This window comes from Chiloscyllium punctatum, chromosome 34 (assembly GCF_047496795.1).
Source record: "Chiloscyllium punctatum isolate Juve2018m chromosome 34, sChiPun1.3, whole genome shotgun sequence".
Taxonomy (NCBI): Eukaryota; Metazoa; Chordata; class Chondrichthyes; order Orectolobiformes; family Hemiscylliidae; genus Chiloscyllium; species Chiloscyllium punctatum.
The window spans coordinates 17,377,032-17,397,810 of record NC_092772.1 but is presented as its reverse complement, the minus strand read 5'-3'; positions in this window follow the sequence as shown (position 1 = coordinate 17,397,810).

Sequence of the window (20,779 nt, the reverse complement as noted above, 5' to 3'; positions counted from 1 at the left end):
CCCTCCAACGGCTGAACGACCATTTGCATCATAATAAGCTGAGGTTTGTGTGATTGATGTTGCATCTTTAATTTCCGGTTATCAGTCTCTTGGGACAGCAATTTTTCAGCATGTATCGCGTGTTGTTCTATCAATTCAGCTTTCCTGTGTCCCAGGTAATAAATGTATCTTTTTACTCTTTTTGTTGTTTCGTACTTCATTCCATTGATGAAGCTGCACCTCCGGTGTGCCTCATACAGTGTGATCTCTGCCGTCGTTATGTCCTTGGGTGGTATCAGTCCACAATAGGCGTTATTGACCTTCGTGAGCCGTTTAAGGTACTGAGACACTCTCTGAACTGCTTTTAGGATTCTTGCTTCACTTGGTTGTGGGTACGATATCTTATCAGTGGTTCAGCAGACCCTGATGCGGCGACCGTTGACTTGGAATCTTTGTGAAGTGGATCTCGTAGGGGGACTGTTGCTCCTAGAGTGTACCCATCAAGGTCAGGATCTGATCAGTCTTCAGACACTGTACAGCGTCATTAGGTTGTTTTCCGTGTGTGTGTGCATGTGATAAGGGTATGTGTATTTGATCTATCTTTTATTTGAGATTTTCTTTCCTTGAAATCAGGCTCAGCCTTCAACATGTTATAATCACTCCAATTCACAGGTTCTATTTTTCCGTTCCGTTTCTCCTTCTCTCTCGCTCCTCCAACCGTGACCTCAGCATTTACAATTGCATGTTACTCAAACTCCCTCCCTCTGGAAAACCACATTCATTGATTTACATTTCTAACTACTTTACAGATACTGGGCCATAATTATTTAGCATATATTTTATTTTTTCTTGACCATGCCGAGTTCTCAGTGGAACCTCTTTTTGTTCGCTCTTCCTGGAGCCGATTTTCATGGTTATTGGAAAAGTATTCATCTCTCTGTCTGTCTATCTGTCTCTCTCTCACACACACACACACGCGATACCGTCATCTTCTCTTTGCCAATATGACTTGTTTTTCCCTCCGGAGGTCCCCTCTCATGGGCGCAACCGACTCATTGCCTTGGTTTTCAAAAACCAAGAACCAACGTATCCGGTACATCTTTGGCGACTCCAACGCAGCCCATGGTGGCTCGAAATCTTAAACCACCCTTAATCTTGCTGTCTCTTAAAATCTCTAGAGACAGCAATCCTTTCCCTTGAGTTTTACACGAATATCGCGTGAGAGTTCACTGGTCCCTCATCCTGGTTAATTTATTCTCTTCGAACGAGCCTCTGTGTCAGATTACTTTAGCCACAACTCTTAGCCCGAACCTATTCGATTTGGACCGCAACGCTGGGGCGATCCACATATTCCCTGACCTCTCACTCAAAGGGGCAAATTCAGCGCTCGAGATGAAGTGAGAGACCTTCAAGGCACTGCCGCGTACACCTCCTTGGACTCTTCAGAGTCTCACCCAGTCGCAGGGTCCCGGGCGATCCCCCAAGTTTACTGCCATGGGATTTCAATCGACTCGACTCAAATGCGAACAAGAGCAAAGGAAAAGTGTAAATTTGGACTCTGCAGAGTGGACCCGACACATTTGCAAGACGCCTCCTGTAAGGGGCGCCTGATGGCTTTCACATATTCCCTTTATACTATATATCGCCTTGCCTTATCACACCTCAAGCCAGGAACCTCGATCAGTCGAGTTCCTTTCCACACATGGAGTTTTTTTTTCTAATTCATTGACTGCTGATATAATAAATTATTGGCCTTGAGAGTCAGCTGTAAAATACGTTGAAGTTTACATTTTTTCTGACTTATTGCAAAGTTAGGTTCTTACTTCTTTGTTTCAAACATGGTTTCACAGATTTGACAATAAATGTTAATTTTCCATTACAGGGGTTCAGGCTGACAGTGACACAATAAGTGTGATGGAGTGCGGATGATAGTGACATTATGAGGGTGAGGTGTCAGACTGATAGTGACGCAGACTGTGTGAGTGAATCAGCGTGATAGTGACGCAATGAGAGGGGGACAGAGTGATAGTAACGCAGTAATTCTGAGGGATCAGGTCGATAGTGACGCATTAAGTGTGAGTTGGTCAGGGTGATAGTGAAGCAGTTAGTGTGAGGGGGTCAGTGTGTGACAGTGACGCAGTAAGAGTAAGTGGTCAGGCTGATAGTGACGCAGTAATTGGAAGGAGATCAGGCTGATAGTGATGCAGTAAGTGTTACTGTGTCAGGCTGATCCTGACGCATTAGGTGGAAGGGGACAGGGTGAGGGTGAGGGAGTAAGTGTGAGCGTTCAGGCTGGTAGTGACGCAGTAAGTTGAGAGCGGCAGGCTGGTTTTGGCCAATAAAAGTGAAGTGACGCAGTAAGTATGAGGCGTCAGGCTGATAGTGTGGCGGTGTGTGAGGGGTCAGTCTGAAAGTGAAGCAGGAAGTGTGAGGGGGCCAGGCTGAAAGCGATGCAGCAAGTCTGGTGGGGTCAGGCTGATAGTGACTCAGTACGTGTGAGGGGTCAGGCTGATAGTGATGCAGTAAGTGTCAGTGAGTCAGAGTGATCCTGACGTAGGAAGTGGGATGGGACAGGGTGATAGTGACGCAGTGAGTGTGAGGGGGTCAACGTGATGGTGACGGAGTAAGCGGGAGCATTCAGGCTGATATTGATGCAGTAAGTTGAGGGCGTCAGGCTAATACAGGCCAGTAAGTGTTAAGTGTCAGGGTGATAGTGATGCAGACTGTGCGAATGTGTCATTGTGATGGTGACATGGCAAGTGTGATGGGGTCAGGGTGACAGTGAGAGTGAAGCAGCTGCTTTCAGGGGGTCAGTTTGTAGTGATGCAGTAATTGTGAGGGGTCAGGCTGATAGTGAGGCAGTGAGTGTGAGATGTCAGTGTGATAGTGACGCAGAACATATGAGGGGTCAGGCTTCTAGTGACGCAGTAAGGGCAAGGGGTCAGGGTGACAGTGATGCAGATGCACTCATGGGGCCAGGTTGTCGTGAAACTGTAAGTGTAAGTGTCTCTGGTTGATAGTGATGAAGTAAATGCGGGGGGTGAGGCTGATAGGGATGCAGTAAGTGTGCAGGGGTAGTGCTAGAAGTGACACAGTAAATATGAGTGTTGAAGCTGATAGTGACACATTAAGTTTGAGGGCATCAGGCTGATCTTGACGCAGTAAGTGTGACGTTGTCAAGATGATAGTTATGCTGTAAGTGTGTGGGGGCACAATGATCTTGACGCAGTAAGTGTGGGGAGTCAGTGAGATAGTGACGCAGTAAACATGAGTGGGTAAGTCTGATAGTGACGCAGTATATGTGAGAGAGTCAGCCAGGTAGTGTCGCAGTATGTGTGAGATAGTCAGGCTAATATTGATGCAGTTCGTGTGTTGGGGTCAGTTGTGAACGGCTCAGGCTGACGGTGACACAGTGAGTGGGAGATGTCAGTGTGATAGTGACGCTGTAAGTGTAAGGGGTCATGGTGACAATGACACTGTAAGTGTAAAGCCCTCAGTGTGATAGTGCCGCAGAAAGTGTGGGGTGTCAGGGTGTAAATGACATCGTAAGTGAGAGAGGGACATTGCGATATTGAAGCAGTAAGTGTGACGGCGTCAGGCTGATAGTGACACAATCAATGTGACAGGGCAGTGTTTTAGTGACACTGTAAGTGTGAGGCGTCAGTCTGATACAGACACAATAAATGTGATGGAGTCAGGCTGATAGTGACACAGTAAGTGTGAGGGGTCAGACTGATGGTGACACAATAAGTGTAAGGACTCAGGGTGGCGGTAACATAGGAAGTGCGAGGGCGTGACTTATACTGACGCAATAAGTGTGTGGCAGCCAGGCTGATAGTGACGCAGTAAAAATAAGGCTCTCAAGGTGAAAATGGAACAGATTGTGTGAGTAGGTCAGGGTGATAGTGACGCATTAAATGAGAGGGGGTCAGGGTGAGAGTGACGCAGAAAAGGAGAGAGGATCAGGGTGAGAGTGACGCAGTAAGTCTGAGGGGTCAGACTGATATTTACGCAGTTCGTGTGAAGGAGTCAGGCTGATCGTGTCACAGTCAGTGTGAGGGGGTAGAATTTTAGTTACACGGTAAGTGCGAGGCGTCTGATGAAACTGATAAAAAATTTTTAATGGAGTCAGGCTGGTCGTGACACAGTAAGCCTGAGCGGTCAGGCTGATAGTGACACAGTAAAAATAAGGGTGTCAGGGTGGCAGTGGCGTAGACTGTGTGAGTGGGTCAGGGTGATTGGGACGCAGTACGTCTGAGGGGTCAGGCTGATAGTGACGCAGTCAGTATGATGGGGCACTGTTTTAGTGACATGGTAAGTGTGAAGCGTCAGTCTGATACTGACACAAAAAGCGTGATGGAGTCAGGCTGATCGTGACACAGTCCCTCCTGATCTTGTTTCGATTTCAATTTTGCGATTACTTCAAAAGTGGGTGTGTGGGAACATAACTGCTCTCGTCTTGTGACATCCCACCTTCTGTCAACCCAATGTCTCACCCACCTCAATCATATGTCTCCCCAATCCACAAGTTTCAGCCCCCACTCCAGGATATTATATTCCCCGATTCTTGACCCCTTGTCTCTTTTGCCCCGTTCCCCAAATTGTGCTCTTACACCCATATACGTTGCCTTGCGGATATTACCCCTTCCCCTCCCACTCATTCCCCCCTCCCCAGTGCAGCTTTATCGAAACTGGCACACACAGCTTTCCTTCGTTTTACCCCCATCCCACCCAATCCCTGAATGGGGGTAGGGAGACAGGGAGTGCCTACAGAGACTCGCTGACCACATAAAGGACTGCCACACTGCACAGAAAGATCCCAGGCACTTCCTCTCTTACCCACCTGCCGAGCCAGTGGCGTTATGCAAACCTCCCCAATCAAGCTTTCATACACCCACCTATACAGCCCGTGAAATTATACCCTCCCCATTATGTTGCTACCCACAGTTCCCAATCCACCCTATCTTCAATGTCTTCCCCCACCCATCAACCCCCCCCAACGCTGGATTTCCAACCGCCATACATTGGCCCTTCCCCAATCCGCTGCTCGCACTATGTTAGTTGTCCCATACTATTGGAACATGCTCCCCTGCCATTTTTTGACCCACCCACAATCATCCACTCCTCCTCCAGATTTTCCTTGCCCCACACAATTTCTCTCCATCACACTACCCCAGATCAAATTGCTCCTATACCGTGCAATTTCATTTACACCCGAACTAAACTACCCCTTGTATTCTTGCCTCCCCTCAATATAGGAAAGTCTTTTCGGTGTCTTCGTCATGTTCAATTGCTCACCCGGAAAAAGGAACACTCCCCTCCCTTGGTATGTCCCAGCCAGTGGGCAGGACGGGTTGGGGGCATGGGAAGCATGAGCAGAGATTGATCGACTGCATATGTCTTCATGCAGAACAAGATCCCATTGCCACCTGCCCTCCACGTCATTAAAAAATCTGGTTTATCTGTCTCCCCCGAACCCACAGTTGTGGGGAGAGTGAGAGATGGTGCAAGGCAGATAGAATATTCCTCAACCAGGAACAACAATATCCCACACAGCTGAGAGAGAATGGTCTGGAGACAGGTGCACAGGGGCTTTGGAGTTTGGGAAAGGCTGAACGATTAAACAATTCCGGAAAAGAAAGAGTTAAGAGGCAGGGAATTGTATCAAGGCAATCTGTAGTGCAATGTAAACAGGATGGAAATGGAGAGGATGGGAAGAGATGGGGATTGAAACATAGATGTTTGGGGTTTGGGAGTGATGGTTGAGAGAGAGAGAGATAGAGATCGGGCTTGGTCTCCCCACCCCACCCCCCGCCATCTCCCCATATCCACAGCCCACATCTCGCCTATTGTCTTAAGAATTCCAGAGGTGGCCAATATGTACGTGTTCGTGTGTGTGTGTGTGTGTGTGTGTGTGTGTGTGTGTGTGTGTGTGTGTGTGTGTGTGTATCTGTGTCACTGAACTACACAGAACCACAAGGAGATGGGACGTTTTCTAATTATTTTATCCCTCCGGCTCCAGTTATTGTCTGATGATTAGTCATGGCACAACAATTGGAATCTCTCTGTCTCAGCGTTTTCCGAGTTTCAGCTCGCAATGGGGAGGGGAGGAGGAGAGAGTTACAGAGAAATAAAACGGCTATAAAATAAAATAAACGATGACACCAAAAGCACAGCAAGATCCAATTTGTCTCTACTTTGCAGAATCTCACACTTTTCCAATACAGCCCCGATAATAAACCTAAAGAACAGGAGTAGAATGGTTTCAAACTGCCTCAAGACTGCCCCGTGTTTCTGTTTGAGATGAGGGTGTGAGGTATTTACTCCAGTGTCTCCACCTCTTCATTTTCACTCCCAGACATTGGGTGTCTCCTTCTGTGTGTGTCCAAGCTTCACTCTCTCAGAAATCTTCCCAGAAAGAGAAAGGGAGACAGATAGAGAGTGAGCGTTTGTGTGTGTGTGTGTATGTGTGTGTGTGTGTGTGTGTGTGTGTGTGTGTGTGATTGAGAGAGAGAGAGAGAGAGAGAGAGAGAGATTGAAGTTGATTAAATAGATTAAATTAAAGCCAAGACCTTTTGAAACAAAATAAAGAGAAACAAACGAAATCCCATCACTGACTGACTTCACAAATCTTTCAATTTGTTCTGCTATTCCACCGCTTTTAAACGTAGGGGATGGGAGAGATTTCACGTTGACCAAGGTGCAAATGTTTTCTGACTGCCACCGCAAGGGACTACTTTCCGAGAGAAGGACTGGTCAGTCACTCAATGGTAGGGATTTGCACGCATATCCAGTCTCTTTTACCTCCCTCCCACCCTTTGTTTTGAACCAGCTCCCGTCTGCTGGCTTTGTGACACACTGGGGGCAAAATAACATAAGAGACGGAACTAATGGCCCTTCTGTCCCACTCCCCTGCACTGCCCACATGCCCTTGCCTGGTCTGTCAGGGATTGCAAAAGCACAGCAGTTCAGGTAGCATCTGAGGAGCTGGAGAATCGACGGTTCCGTCAAAAACACTCCATCAGCCTTTTACTGAAAATTAAATTCTGCTGCTCCTTGGATGCAACCTGACTACTTTGCTTGTCCAGCATCACACTCTTCGACTCCGATATCCACCATCTTCTGTCCTCATTCTCGCCTCTGGAGGGGACGAGGTCTGTTTCTACATGAAATGTACAATGACCCTAAATTTCCTTGGACTCCTCCTTCTCCATTTCTTGCTCTCCGCCCTGCCTTTCCCTCATTCCTTCTCTCCCTCCATCTTCCCCCACTACTTCACTCTTATTTCTCTCTTCAATCTTATTACCTCTCTTCCCCTTCCTCTCCCTGACCCAATTCCCATCTCCATCTCTCCACTTAGCTTTCTCCTGCTCTGGAAAAAGGATTGCTATCTCTCCTTTTCTGTTTCCATCTGCCCTGCGTTCTGATTGATATGCCTTCCCCTCTTCTCCCCTCCCATTTAAAATGTGTTTGCATCTCAGCGTCCTATCCTGCCGACATTAGCCCGATCACTATCACATTGTGGCGTTGTGGTGGAGAGTTGGGGGAGTCTGTACTGGATAAAGGACTGATGATACACCCGATTCACTATCACGCCATAAGTAAATGGTGTCCGGGCCCTTTACACATTCCCCTGTGATGTGGAAGGTCCACCCCCAGCCTGTGGAATGCGCAGAAAGATACCACAGACAGACTGTTGAGACAGCTGGGGTATTGCTGCTCTTTTCCCCCTGCCGGAACGACTCCTCAACCCACAAGCAAAATGCTCCCACCTTATAATTTTCACACAGCATCATCCCAATATAGCCAGCAGTTTAAATATTCAGTTTCTGATGTGGTTTTCTCTGTCTCCCCCTCCCTGGCTGGAATGTCACATTCTGACACCCACCGGGTGGGCCATTGATGCACAGTTCGAACGCACAATGTAGTCCCTCAGTGCTCCAGAATGTGTCGAAATCGCACTTTAAATCAACAGAAAGCTATGGATTTCTTTGGGAGTGTAGTCTCAAAAGCAACCCCTCGCGCAAATTTTAATTTTGCGGATGGTACTTTCCAGAAGGAAGTGATTCAGAGCTGGGCGGGGATTGGATATTGGAGAGCTGCACTCTCTCGAACCGACCCCAGGTCCTGTCTCCCTTTCACAGCACCAGCTACAAAGACACATCTTATTCCTCTATCACTCCCACCTTCCCACACATACTTTGTCGGCATCGTGTTTTATTTTTATGCCATTGTCTCAAAAACAATCACCTTTTGTTGCAAAATATTTTTGAAATATCTCCGGCACTTCAAATAACTACGAGTCACATTGCTGTGTGTGGGACTGTTTTGTGTGCCCAGCAAGAGCAAAACTCTGTCATATTGCATTCAGGTAATGCCCTTAGCGTATTTAATCACTCCAGGAGAGTCCAAGAATCGATGAATTGATATTTAAAGATTTTTCTTTCTTGTGAAGGGAAAACGTGGCGAGCTCATTGTACAGCAACATCCAATGTTCAGTCATGTGATGTCCATTCAATTCCATTGTTCTTTCATGTCTTTCTCTCTCTTTCATTAGTGAGCGAACGACACCCTGTGCCATTTCTCTCTCATGCATCCTCTCATCTCTGTCATTATTTCTGTCCAATTGTAAAACCAAAAACACGAATGAACGGAACCTCTCTGTATCTGTCACGTTCATTGCTTCCAGAAGTATACAGCTTAGAAGTGATAACCTGGCACTTCACAAACACATCTCCTCTGTCCCGCACACTTACTTCCTCTCACCTCTTCCCATAACTAACCCAGCTTTGCCTTTCAATTCCTTCTCTCTTTTCATCTTTCTCTTTTTACATGATATCTGATTTGCACCATCTCTGAACTGTTGTTGGTCGTGCAGTTTAAAAAAGGATGTCGCTCAGTGTGGCATTTGCAATTTCAAAAAGCTCGAGGGTTTTCGATAGATTGTGAAGGGTGGAAGACCCAGAGTGAGGGAAAGTGGAGAGATAACAAGAGGGAAAGAAGGAGCTTGGCAGTTGGTGGAATGGATTTTCTTCACAACCTGTGTAATCTGCATTTTATAGTTTAGCTATTCCTTTAATGCCAGAAACCCAGCAGTACATTATCTTTCACCAAAATCCGACAAAAAATAAGAACATTCACATTTCCTGAATACTTATAAAGCGTCATACTCACCCTTTCAGCTGGAAAGTTATGACCAGGGCTGGGCACTGATGAAACTCTGTGTGCTGTGGAACCGAAGAGATGCTGTACCTTCAACCACATTTGCATCCCCGAAAACAAAACCCCAGCCCCTGCTTGGCTGTTTTCCCCTGTTTCGCAACACCTTCAGTTGTGGGTAAGTCACCACAAGCTATCTTTATTTCAATTACCTATTGAGAAATCTCACACGCAGTCAAATACAGAAGCAAACATTTAGACTTTATTGCATGTAGTAACCAAACTAAGACCCCTCAACTGACCAAGTTAAGACTCACTGGCCAACTTGGGTATTAAATAAATAATGGTGGAAATTTTGAAATGATTTCAACCTAACATATCTGGCACTGGAAACATCCAGGATTCGATTCTTGTGCGGACGTGTCCTTCAAAGTTATCCCGCTCAATCATTCTGATGTTGGATGTTTATGCAGATTTTTGTACGCCAGGTCTATGACGTATGAGTATTGATGATTCCTTTGATTCTTTCATTCAAATTATTGCAGGTCCATAGCTTGCCTTCTCATCAGAAATTGTTTAAGTGTTCCTTGTTCCATTTGGCATGCCTGCCTGTTGAAGGACACAGCTTTCATCTGATTAACGCTTTAAATTATACGATATGGCAATCATTGATCATTGCGGCATCAACCAACCAATGATCAGGCATATGTGAAATCGTTTTATTCATGTTGGCTTCGTTCCTCCTTCTCAAAAGCGTCACTTATTGAGTTCGTCCTGGTCTCATAACAAAGTATTCCCGAAGGATATTGTTGTGAAGGTATCGATGTCTACTGTACATTTAAGAGAGTTTACAAGCTAGCAAGGATTGATATCACACGGAGAATCCTGAACAAGGTAAGAATGTAACACTTGGTCCAAACAAATTGCATCAGTTGATTTGCCAATAAACAAAAACAAATGCAAATTCAGCCAGTCAGCTTAAATTCTACCCCACGACACCAAAATCCAATTAAATTTGAATTAAATATTTTGAGAAACTTAAAACCAATAAAACGATCCAAAGTTTTGGTGTATAAAACTGAACATTTTGAACAGTTAGAGGGATAACTGCCAAAAGCCCAATAAATATAGACGGCGAGCTGAAGAGCTCCCTGAAAGGGACCTCACTGTGGGGAGTTTGTGCAACATAACATTGAGATTGACCTGGAGCCAACCTACCGCTGCAAATCGACAATAGGAGCATTGACGAGGCTGCCTGTTTTGGAAACGTGATTTTTTTGGGGGAAATTTTAATTTTTTAAAATTGTACAAGTATTGCGGAGTGAGAAGTAAAAGTTAGGTTGAAGAGAAAAGAATTGTAACATAGAGAAATAGAGATGCCCAACACAAAAACTGACCATTCAGTCCAACTCGTCCATGCCGACCTGATATTCGAACCCAAATTTGTCCCAACTGACAGCACCTTGCCCTATCCCTCCAATCCCCTCCCCTTCAAACCCATCCAGAGGTCTTTTAAATGTTGCAATTATACCAGCCTTCACTACTTCCTCTCGAAGCTCATTTCATGCACGTACCACCCTCTGCGAGAAATAGTTGCCCCTCAGATCATTTTTATATCTATCCCCTCTCAACCTAAACCTATGCCCTATATTTCTGCACGCCCCCGCCACTGGGAAAAGTCTTTGTCTGTTTATCCGATCTGTGGCCCTCATAATTTTTTAAATCTCTATAAGGTCATACCTCAGCCTCTGACATTCCAGGGAAAATAGCCCTAACCGAAACATTCTCTCCATATACCTCAAATCCTCCAATCCTGGCAACATCCATGTAAATCTTTTCTAAAACCTTTCCATTTTCACAACATCTTTCCGATAGGAAGGAGACCAGAATTTTACGCAATGCTTCACCAGTGACCTAAACAATGACCAAAATAGCCAAAACATGACCGCCCACGACTGTACGCAATACTTTGACCAATAAAGGAAGGCATGCCAAATGCCCACTTCACTATCCTATCTACCTTAGACTCTACTTTCAAGGATATATGAACCTATGCTCCAAGGTCTCTTTGTTCAGCAACACTCCGAGGACCATATCATTAAGTGTATAAGTTCTGCTAAGATTTACTTTCTCAAAATGCAGTACTTCATATTTATCTGAATTAAAGTCCATTTGCCACTTCTTAGCCAATTGGCCCATCTGTTCAAAATCCTGTTGGGTTAAATTAGCAGAGGGTTTCACCCTGTGTTATAACAAGTTATTGATAATTCTTTTCATGTGTAACTATGAATATTTGTTAATTCTTTCAATCTTTGTAGAGGTTTTATAATTCTAAACATAATACAATTCCAAAATATATTTAAAACCATTTTTGTCCAGGTAAAACAGTAAAGTGGGAAACTTTCTGGCTGGAGTGATGCTTGAGTGAGAAAATGCATTCCGCATGAATGCCAGTCAATTTTCTTCAGAATGTGATGTAGGAACCATTGACCTTGACATTCAATTGCTTCACCGTTATAAATCCCTGAAAGCATCTTAGGGTTCACCACTGCTTGGAACTGGACACCTGAATAAATATTTCAACAACAGCCGCTGATGAGAAGCATTCATATGTAAGTAACTCACTTCGTTACTTAACAAAGGCTATTCACAAGGAAGGGGTTTGTAGCATTTAAAGCATTCCAGATGTTGACACCATTCAGGAGAAAGCAACACACTTGCTCAGTACTCAATCCTCTAACTTCTGCGATCAATCCCTCCAATACAAACGCAGGGCTACCACTCACTTGCTCATTAGACAGCACATTTCAAACTCATGATGTCTCCCAGCTATGGCACAGGCAACAGCTGCATGAGAGAAGCACAATCTACAAATTTCCCTGAAACTGCAAAATTTTCTAACTTGGAATTGATTAGTCAATTTATTCACTGTCATTTGATCAAATTCTGGAACTTCCTTTAAACTGTACTTTGGGAATAACTACACTTGGTGAATTGCGTTGATTATTCTGGTTTTGTACATTACGGGAGATCACCAACACTCTCAAACTTAATAAACAGGAGCATGATACTATCACGAATATCGATAGAGAATGCGACATGGAGAATGAGGAAACTAATCAACACTTTTGAACTTGTCAAAAATTTTCCAGGATGAAGAATATTTTCCTTGGATCCTTTTATCAGGAATTGTAGAATGCCATTCCTATTCACCAACTTGTTAAACAGAAGGATGAAAAGATCATTTACAACCATCTCTTTACCATAAATCGTTCTGCAGCCATTAAGACTACACATAGGGATACAAAAGTCCATTCAGTCTGCTTGCACAGACTTCATTATTGAAGAAGGGCTGATACCCGAAACGTCGATTCTCCTGCTCCTTTGATGCTGCCTGACCTGCTGCGCCTTTCCTTCTACACATTTTTCAGATGCATTGTTGAAATGTAAGGGCAAATTTAATATGCAGAAAACATTTACTCTCGAGCTACCATCACTTTAAAAAATGTGTCTTGTTTACGTATAGGCATCGCTGGATGGTCCAGCATTTATTGCCTGTTCATCATTCTACTGGAGAACGTACTCCAACCGCTGCAGTTTATGTGTTGTCAGTAGACCTACAATGCTATCAGGAATGGAGTTCCTGGATCACAGAAAGAACGGCAATGTATTTCCAAGTGAGTATGGTCAACGGTTAGGGGGTGAGCTTCCAGATAGTGGTGTTCGCAGGCATCTGGTATTCTTGAACTTACTACTGGTCATCTGTATGGAAGTGACTTCCTCCGTTGCATCTGGTAGATAGGACATCCTGCTGTTATTCAGTGTCAGTGTTGCAGGGAGTAATATTGATGCCAATTAAATGGACTGAGTAAGATCTCTGTCTCTCGATCATTCATTCTCGCTGACAACAAGTCAATACCAGCAATTTCTCTTCATTATACCGGTTGGTGAAATATTTTAATGAATTTACCATGAACCATTGACCGAAATTTATTAATTAACCTGCCTTAAAATGCTATGGCACACCTCTGCGAGAGTTGTGACTTGGACTGGACCGACGGGTCTGTACCACAATTATAGCTATTTCAATTACCCAGTTCGAACATGCTGTAATGTATTTCCAGGACAGGTCGGCCTTGAAGCCGATTCTTATAACATTCAGGCAGGGACAGTACTACTGCATCATTAGATTTCTTTTCCCCATTAAACGTCTAAACAGAGTGAATTACCAACATGTTACATGCAAAATGTCCTCGTAGCAACCGATCTGGATATCTTGCTCCCTATTCTCATTCTCGGTCGACAAAATGTTCAATTCCATTAGGTTACGATTGATATTGATGCTGCTCATGGCACAGAGGAATCTGCTCAGATTATAATTCTATCTGTGCTTTCCACCATTGCTGGCAGTTCTGCTGCCTGTTGTACTCCCCTCCGATCTGGCCAATATCCCTCCTCTGTACTTCCGCATGATGTGTGGCTAGGAGCTGAGGTGACATTTAATAAGCTGGAAAAGTTGATTGTGAAATCGATTGGAACATACTCTTCATTTCTGGAAGAGCCTCCAGGACAGCGAGTGCTTGACCATTACAGGATGGGATCATGAGCCAGCGAACTATTCTATGATTATTGAGGTGTGGTCTAAGAGAAAGTAGAGAAAGAGAGTTTGGTTTTGTTACTACACACAGATGACTTAGTGAATGAAAATATTTGTACTGCAAACCAACAAATCTTCAAAGCCAACCATTAAAATTTCATCGATGCCTACAATGGAAAGAGAGAATACGATCTGCAATCCCTCTTGGTGATTGAATGCATACTGAATTATACAGTATGCTCCTGCAACCCTCAGTGCCCTCGTGCTAAATGTAAATCGGATTCTGAACCAACCTACCCAACCCACGCCTAGAATCTAATTGATTAGGCCATTTATGAGATCATCTTTTTCCTTGGCTTGTTCATTACCGACGATAATAATGGTCTTGTGATTAGTTAGTCTCCTGTCTTCATCAAAGATGGACTATCTCCAGCATTTCACTTACACTGAAATTTTCTGCTCGAAAGCAATTTCGATCAAAAACAGCAGAGTGAGCACATGCTCTTTCTCCAACTCCTCCTGCAGAGGTGTGGGATATCTCCGGCCTTCGGCGACTCACCCATGTGCTCATTTTAGGAGTAGTTTCTGCCTCGTAAGTCGAATCCTCTCTCTGCAGGTTAGGATTAACCACTCCCGACAGACAGCAGACAGCAGGCGCTCGCATGGGCAAGGTCAAACCTACATATGACCACTTTATTTGTATTGATATTGTGTCAAATTACACGAAAAATACATCAAAGCTCTCCTCTCCAAATTATAGTAATAACTGCACAACCTTGAACATCTACTGATTGAAACATGGATTAAGCCAAGAACAAACCTTTTGTATATAAACCCAAACCTTCATTTTTGCTGCGGCAAACTGAATCATTTTTAATCTAAATTGCTATTTTTTCCTTTCGCCGTATTTTTTTTTTCATTCCTCTCTTCCCTTAGAATTCCCGTTCAAATTTTCTTTGGAATTAACTGAGATTTTGACGAAAAGTCATGAGACCTAAAATGGCAAATCTGATTTCTTTCCGCAGATGCTGCTAGACCTATTGATCTTTTTCAGCAATCGCTGCTTTTGATTTTCAGAATCCGCAGGGCTTTTTTTAACAGTTTATTTGGAATTCTGTTTCTTCTTCCACACATTGGAGCTCGATCTACAATTTTCTCGTGCACATTTATTTCGAACAGCAACTCAAGGCTCAATGAAAATCCAATCCACTGCATGTGGTACCTGAACTGTCAATTTCCACTCAAAGGAAACGTTTCATTATTAAATGCAGAATGCCAGCTTTCTTAGGTATATGTGGCGACTTTTTCATAGATTCATTAAAGTGCAGACACAGGCCATTCAATTCAGCAAGTCCACACGGGGTTTCCAGACAGACTCCCAACCAGAGTCACCACACATCCCTGTCCCGGTAATTCCACGGTAAAGGTGTCGAATCTGCATATTTACGGACTGTTGGGGGAGACTGAAATATCCGCATGAAACACAAGCAGCCATGGGGAGCATGTGCACACTCCACACAGATCGTCACCCGAGAGTGAAATTAAACCCAGGTCCCCCCGTGCTGTGACGCAGAAGTGGTAATCATTGTGCGAGACAGTTTCAGTTAGCTGGTGAGCTCTGTTTGTTTGGCTTTAGTCATAACCTGCAAATATAACAAGGGAGCATTTGAAACTGAGAAAACTCTTTAATAATTTGCCGTGTCATCTGAAGTTTGACCACAAAGCCACGAAGTGATTATCCACACTGAGTTCCACAGTATAATTGCAGATCCATGTTTCCTAGCAGGAATCGAGTCACCAAATATGTTATAACATGAAGACAGACAGCTGTAATAAATCAACATTCCTATCTCTTTGTGCGTAAAACAATAAAAATATAATCTGCAAAGAACCTGTGAATTTACTGAAGCGTTTCCTAACTAGTCGATTGAAATGCCAAATTCTGTATATTACAAATAATTAATTCATGGCAACATTTTGTACCTCAAAGAAAGAGTTAATTTACTAAGCACACCATAATTTAAAATTAAACCATGAGGTCGTCTGATTAACATTTATACTTTCAATCACCCATTTGTTTTGACTTGCCAATCACACAAAGACAAACACATAAGCAAACACAATAAAGGGATGCAAAAATAGATTAACAAAATTGGCCAGGTTATTTCAATGGTTTTCATGACACAAATTTTTACAGACATCGAAGTGTTTAGAGTTAGGTACAAGTACAGTTCTGCTGAAAGTTTGCAGAGAACATTCACTTGGGATGAAGACGTTAATTTACGAATGAAGTCTGAAAAATGTAGGGCAATCTTTTTTCGAGCAGAGAAAACAGAGAGGGGGCGAGGCGGGAAATTTTTGATATAGGTACCATGATGAGGGGCACGGACATGGTGCACAGAAAGCAGCTGTGCTCTTCAGTTGAAAGTCACCACGATCTATGTGGTGCAATAAGGGCGAACGGCTGGATGTGAGGAATCTTGTTTTCACCTGGATGTGGTGGAGATCCAGAACGTACTGCCTGAGAGAGTAGCTGAGGCTGGAAGCCTCACCAACATTAGCCTATATTTAAATGAATGCGTTTAATTGCGTAACATTCCAGGTTAGGACCCCAGTGACAGAAATTGGGCATTAGTGTTGATTTGGAGCAACTTTTTTAATTACAGTGTAGACGTGATGGCTGAAGGGTCTCTTCAGTATCATATGATTTTATTATTCTATAAATACGTTTGTTTCATTGATGACTTGAGAAACAGAATGAGATTTTTGCTGATCGATGCCGGGAAACAGCTTCCTAATTTTATTCAAACGCAAACGAAGAGATTGAATACTGCGATAGCTCAGCAAGTCGAGCAGCAACTGTGGAAAAAAAAATCAGAATTAGAGTTTCAGGTCTGGTGGCCTTTCCTCTGACCTCCCTAATTTGATAATTGTTTTCCCACAAACCTGGCAGTTGAAGAAACGATCCTAATCTCAAATGATAGAATTGTTACTTGTGAGAAGGCGACCCCAAAGTAGGCCACCTCAAAGCTGAAAGGCCCAATGGGATTTTGAAGAATCATTTGCAAAGGAAGAAGGTAATATTGTTTCCGTCTCGGAAATAGAAAGAAGTATTGTGCATCCTGAAAGTCTGAATTATCTGAATCATCTGAAGATGAAAAAAGTTATTTTTTGCAGAGTGTAATGAGTTTTTCGAACGTTCTTTTTTGATGCAGTATCTTTCGATATTTTTAATGCTGAGGCATTTATTGTGAAACCCTGTGAGAAACTTAATCAGGGGTGGCAGGAATGTGGAGTAATTACACTAATCATGTTCGTAATGAGTAGTAAAAGAGGCATGGAGGCCATTGGTTCAACTCGTAAGCCTAATTTGCATCTTTGAAAATATGTTGTGAGTTGTGTGAGAATAAGAGCAGTAAAACTAAAGATGAGCTTGTAGCATGCCAAGGTACAAAAATATTTGGCTGAACTTGGTGACCTAACAGCACAACTAATGGCAATAACCTAAAATTAATGTTCAGGAGCAAGCTATTCAGATCTTTAATATTATTGTCGTCGCTCGCTTCTTAAATTCACCTCCAACTTCATGCTGACTCTGCAGAACTTTCCAACCCTGTACGAACTAAAATTCTTTCTCTTTCTTAAAGGTATTCAATGTCCCAGCATTCAAATCACTGTGGGTTTAGTGAAATCTGCAGACTCATAATCCTTCGAGTGAAGTAATTTCTCCTTATCTTTCTTTGCAATTTGCTACCATTTACGCGAAAATTATGACCATCATTCTAGATTACCCCATATGAGAAAGCATCCATTCTACAGCAATTTCATAAAAATCCTACAGCTTCTTATACACCTCTTCTAAGCTCCATTGAGTATTAGATTACTTACAGTGTGGAAACAGGCCCTTCGGCCGAACAAGACCATACCGACCCTCCGAAGAGCAACCCACCCCTTCACCTAACACTATAGGCAATTTAACATGGCCAGTTGACCTAACCTGCACATTTTTGGACTGCGGGAGGAAACCGGAGCACCTGGAAGAAACCCACGCTGACACGTGGAGAATGTGCAAACCCCACACAGACAGTCTAAGCTGCTTAGTGCCTCTCCGTAAGGCAAACCTGCCATCTCCGGAAACAATCAAGTGAACCAAACCTGAACTACCTGCAATATTATTGCATCCCTTCAGAAATAAAGAGACTTGATTTATTTTCAATTAAAGGCTAAAGATCAAGCGTTCAAAACAGATCAAAATTTACACAATAGAGAAGTATGAATAAAATTCTTAGCATTTTTATTCCTGCAGCGTTGACTGCCGAATACTATGGTAAATAGATTTCAGTAAAAGTGGTAAATTTGAAGGAGAGATGAGAAGCAACCTTTAAGAGCATGAAATGCACAGCCAAAGATGATGGTGAAGGCAGAATATTTCTGCAATTGTTAAGAGACATTTTTAAAGATAAATGAAGAGACAGGTAATAGAGGGATAAGGATCACATAGCAGCAAACGGTATGTTAGTGGTCTGAAATTCCTGTCCTGCGCTGGTCTGTTCTTTGTTCTCTGTTGCATTCCAGGTCTGGTCTCTCTCGTGAATTGTACAGTTGCAGCCTCACTCCCATGCTTTTGTATTGCGTTTCTTTCGCAATAAACACCAAAATTCGGTTTGCCTTCCTTTTTTCCCGCTGTGCTTGGAGTCTATAATTTTGTGATCACTGCATAATGATACCCAGACCCCAATGTGCTCGAAATACTCTAGAGTTTCTCTTCATTTAGGTAATACGTTAATTACGTATTCCTTCCACCAAAATGATTGATCTCCCAGCTATCAACGTGAGTCTCCATTTGACAAATTTTGCCCCATTCATTCAACCCAACCATAGGCATTTGTAAATTTCTTATTCCTTTATTACAGTTTACTTTGCAATCTATTTTTGCACAATCTGCAAAGTTTGCTATAGTGTCCTTTATTTCTAACTCCAAATGATGTCGACAATTTGTAAATGATTCAGCAACACGATACAACGATTTATTTTTTCATATACTTTTCATAGGAATTAAATCCGACATTGATTGTCTATTCCATTACTGTGTTTTACCAGCAATTCCCAACTGCTGTCATGAATTTTTGTCGCCAATATTGTGTCGAATAATCCCACATTGCTATTTGAAATATATTTCCATGATATTGACCAACAGAATATGATTGATATGCCAATATAGTTCCAACTAGATTTATGAGATTCTACTCAGATTCACCATGAATTTTTTCAACTGATCTCATTGTTAAATATCGACATTAATGTATCCAAATATGAGTGCTGTGTTTATACTTTGGAAATATGCAATAAATTTTAGGAAACACATATAAAGTTACGCTGGCTGATAGTTGACCCAAACAAATGCGAAACAAGTCCAAGTAGATGTATCATGATAACTCCTCCCTATCACTAACTCCTAAGCATAAAATGATTTAAACCGACCTGAGCTAACAACAAACAATGTATTCATGGACTATTGCTCCCTATTTGAATTCTCATTACCCATGGGCCCTTTACTCATTCATTAACTCATGCTCCCAGTTAATCATTCAGTAACTGAAGGATCAATTCCAGTAATCATACAATTACCATGGGAGCCTTGGAAACTTCACTGAATATGTTAGAAAGGTGAACACGAAGGAGCATGCCACCTCCTCAGTTCCTCCTCATTCATCTTCAAAGAAGATACTCCGCCTGCTCTATTTATAATCATTCAATCTGAAAAAATCCTTTCGCAGAGATTTGCCTGGAAATGCATGTAGTTTTAATAGTAATTATATAATCTGGAATTATGTCTTCCCTCCCTCTTCATAAACGTGACTAACCTTTGTTGATAGTCGAAATTTGCTCAGTATTTGTGCTTTTGGGAATAAATTATATAGTTATTGAAATCGTTTAATGAACTTCAGAATGGGAATGAAGGGATATTTCAATACATTCATCAATTGCTGTCTGAACTTCGTTTGTGTTGTGACGTAAATCACAGTATTTGTGCAGCTACTCAGGAGTTGGAACATAAATCCAAGTTCTTGTATGTAGCGAGGTGAAAGTTTGGAAAGATATTGCAAAAAATACATACGAGTCCACAGAGAAGATACCAGAAACACGACCCATAAAAGAATGAAGTTCCCAGAGACCAAAAAGAGAAAAATGATCGATTTTCTTCTGTTCTCCATCTCAGGATCTCTAGTATTCACCATTTTGCCTTGGTTACGAATTCTCCTGCGTGCTCTGCTGGCCAATAAAATGTGTTTAATGGTGAAAATATTCAGTATCATGATCACAAGAAATGGGATAAAAGGGCTGATAATGTAATGAAGGAATTCAATTGTTGTCCAGAATTGAGAGACAAGAATTCTGATTGATACATCACAAAACCAAGGATTATTATCAAGCTTGTACTTCTTAGAAAACATAAAATACCAGAAGATATTCTTGAAAGAACTGAGCGTGACTATTATCCCGAGAACCACAGCTGCTCTTTTCTCAGTGCAATACCTTGATTTGAGCTTCTGGACACAAATGAAAACAAATCTATCAAAGGTGAACGCGACAGTAAACCAGATAGAACAGTCAGTAACTGTGTAAAGTAGGATGGCATGGATATTACATGTGGGAATGGACAACAGAAAACTAAAGTGACTCTTGTAAATGATTGGAATGTGCCTTGCTATTAAATCAGTAGTAACGACCAGTAGATCAGCTGTTGCCATGGATATGAGGTAACAAGAGATGCACTTCGAAAGCCCACAGTTTCCACGATACATGATCACGATCGTCAGCAGGTTAACTGTAATCATAAAAAAGAGACATCCACCTGATGATCTATCTCAAAAGAGATGGGGATACTTATTATAGAACATAGAACTATGCGGCACAGAAACGGACCCTTCCGACCAAGATCGTGTTCAAAACATAACAGCAAATTAATTGACTCCAGTCGGCCTGCCCTTCATCCATATCATGCAACACTTAAATTCTCCTTTTGATGGAAGCACGAGACAT